The following is a 3408-nucleotide window of genomic DNA, read 5'->3' as shown; positions in this document are numbered from 1 at the left end:
GTGCACTTTGAGGCCATTTCCTCTCATCCTATCTCTAGTTACTTGGGAGAAGTCACCAACACCCACCTCACTGCAGCCTCCTTTCAGGGAGTTGTAGAGAGCGATGAGGTCTCCCCTCAGCCTCTTCTTCTCCACACTAAACAATCCCAGTTCTCTCAGCTGCTCCTCGTAAAACATGTTCTCTAAACTCCTCACCAGCTTCATTGCCTTTCTATGATTCCCGCTAACCCCAGCCTTCCTGGGAAGAAGCAGACTGAAGTCTGCACCTTGGTGCAAACCCCTTGGTCCCTTCTCAGCAAGGAGCTTCTCAGGGTCTGCTCCTGGGTGGGGGAGCACTGGGTGTGTGTCTCCGTCCTGTTGCCGTTAAGCAAGGCAGGAGTGATGTTCAGGAGGGAGAAATAAAAAAAAAAAAGGAGAGAAAATAAGCATATGAAAAATCACCGTGGGTTGCTGGAAACGGCCTCCAAATGTGACATCTTCTTGTGGGTTGATTCTGTGCAGACGTTGCCAGCCGGGCTTGCTGTGGTGATATGGAGTCCCTTGCACTAGTTTGCTGCCAGGAGTGACCCCGGCTGGGCTGAAAATGCACTTTTTAATGAAAGATGACTTTTTTTTTCCTTGAGGTTTGGTGCAGCAATAGCCAGCTGTTAGACAGCACCTTCCTCTCTAGGTCTCGGAGTGCTTTGCAGAAGGAACCGGGGTCCCTGCAGGTGGAAAATGATGGTTTTTCCCACTCCAGGGAGCATTTGTTGTGCTTGCAAAAAGCCATATCGATGGGTTTACTCACTCAAAACAGCCCTGGCCCCATCAGGGTGGGTTTTTTTGAGCCTAAATCCACTACACCAAGTTTTTGAGGCGGGGGCAGCTTGTCCTCATGTGCATGGAAGTAAGATGAACCCCCTGGATGAAGGGTGACGTGCTGAGGTCGTTGGGTTCAGCCCCCAGCTGTGCTGCAGCAGCTCACCACAAAAATCAGATCTTGGTGTAAACATAATGAACAGTAAGAAGAGTCATTTTGCCTTCAGCCTGGTGGAGGTTTCTGCTCTTAGATGAGAATGGAGATACCACCGGATGAAGGGAAGAGATAAAAGCCAGAAAGGGACATTCAGTCTTCCGTTCTTCAACTTTCCTTCAGTGAGTAACTGCTGTAAATGCTCAGTAATTTGCATTTTGGCTAAAGCAGCCGCTTTGGAAAGACCTCAGGCTCAGCTCAGAAACATCTGGAGATGAGCTACCTATAACTTCCCATAGGACTTAGCTCCCTTGGTTAACCGCAGTCAATTTGAGAAGAACTGATGTCTTGTTTTCTAATTTTCATCACTTTCTGGTCCTTGGGGATGTTGCTAATGCAGGATGCTACGCGGTGCTGCTGGCTCTGGGCCATGCCACTTCAAATCCAAAGCAAAGCTGTGGTAGATGCACAGCTGGGAGCTGGAAAAGGCGTTGGGAATGCAGCTCAGACTTGATGGTCTGCTGGTCCTGATGGCTTTTCAGGGGGACTGTCACTTCGTGGCCCACAGCTTGAGGGTTTTTTGTTTGCAGAGGTGTTGGCTAAGAGGTGTGGAGCATTTATCTTGTGTTTGGCATGGAGAGAGGTCATGGTGGTGTTGGGTTGATGGTTGGACTAGATGATCTTAGAGGTCTTCTCCAACCTTAATCATTCTGTGATTCTCTGATTCTATGATTCTCTGAGTGATCATGGTTCAGCTGCATCTTCCTTGGATCCTGGAGAAAGGGTGTGTAAAGCTCAGCAGCGTTTCCTCCACTGAGCTGGACTCTTCTGTTGGTAGGTGCAAGGGAAACCTCTGTGCTGTCCACCATCCCTAGAGGAGTTTAAGAGAGGGGTAGATGTTGTGCTGAGGGACGTGGTTTAGTGGTGTTGAGAGGGCTAGGACAAAGGTTGGACTCGATGATCTTGAAGGCCTCTTCCAACCAAAACTTTTCTATGATTCATGATTCTGTGAATGGAAACACCCAAGAAGGCTGGAAAAAAAGCATTTAAATACCATTTTTAGAAAGAGCCTGGCTGCTCTGCACACCCTACTGTGTTGTAGTTGCCCCCATAAGACTGCGCGTGGCCAACCACATGGCTGGGTCCTCCTTTGTCTTCTCCGTGGTTGATCCTACGTCCTTGCAATGTGATATCAAAGATATCTCCTGTTTGGTGAGAACAGAGCTGGAGAACATGGGCCAGCAGATCCTCTCCTCTAGGGAAAAAGTGTTTTATCTGACCTAGAGGCAGACAACCGTGGGATCGACAAGCGAGGAGCCCTTTGGTCCTGGACAGGGTGCAGCCTTGCGATAACACGAGCGTGGCGAGGCCGTGCCAGCGAGCCGTGGCACAGGAGCCTCCAAGCTGGAAAGGAAAGAGAGGAAACGGTTTGTGGGAAGGAAAAACCTTTCAGCAAGCGTTTGCTCCCGGCCAGCACAAGCCCTTTCAATTCTCAGTGCTCAGAGCCCTGATGGTTACCAGCTGGCAGGAGCTGGGAAGCCTGGGTGATGGTGGAGGTGAAAAAGGGGGGAGCCCACGACACCCCTGAGTCATCCCTCTGGCTCCTTCCTGCGGCAAAATAGTTTCCTGTTTAACTCTTTCGAGGCTGGGCTGAGGTTGGACTCACGCTTCCAAAAATTCAGCTCTGCTAAGAACGCAGATTCCCCTCCCTGCTCACATGCCAACACAGGCACATGCAGGTAGAGGGTTGTTAATTCAGACCAGGCATGAAAACGCCCAGTTCTTGTGCTTCTGGAGCATCCTGGCTCGGTGCAAGAAGGCAAAGAGTAATTAGGCAGCCCTTGAGCCTTTTTAACGTGGCAGATGTGAAGTTCAGCCGGGCAAGCATGAAATGCTGCAGATTAGGGAGAGTAATGAATGTTAACATTCCCCACGCCCCTTCCTTTTAATGGTTTTGCAAGGTTTTTGTTTTTTTTTTTTTAAATGAACCTTAACAGCATCCCTTCTCGTCCTGCTTGGAGTTTCTTTTGCAACCCAAACCTCTCTCTCACATGAGAGCAGCCTCACAGCTAGGATACGTGGCTGTCGAGGTGACACCATGGGGTGGGACAAGTGGGACCAGGTGTTTTGCCTTTCCCTCAAGCCAATCCTATAGAACAGTTTTGGCTGGAAGAGACCTTCAAGACTATCGAGTCCAACCTAGACCTTCAAGATCATTGAGTCCAACCTTTTCCTACCTCTATCAACACCACTAAACCATGTCCTTCAAGGCAATATCCACCCATCTCTTAAACCCCTTCAGGGATGGCAACTCAACCACCTCACTGGGCAGCCTGTTCCAGTCCTCTCAGTAAAGAAATTCTTCCCAATATCCAAAGAAATTCTTCCTAATATCCCATATCTTGGGTGGCAGAAGGGCTGGAGCTCTTTGGCTGACAGGTCCTGTTCTCATGGGG

This window comes from Apaloderma vittatum, unplaced genomic scaffold (assembly GCF_000703405.1).
Source record: "Apaloderma vittatum isolate BGI_N311 unplaced genomic scaffold, ASM70340v1 scaffold3371, whole genome shotgun sequence".
Taxonomy (NCBI): domain Eukaryota; kingdom Metazoa; phylum Chordata; class Aves; order Trogoniformes; family Trogonidae; genus Apaloderma; species Apaloderma vittatum.
The sequence above is the reverse complement of the archived record's forward strand: the minus strand, read 5'-3'. Positions refer to the sequence as shown.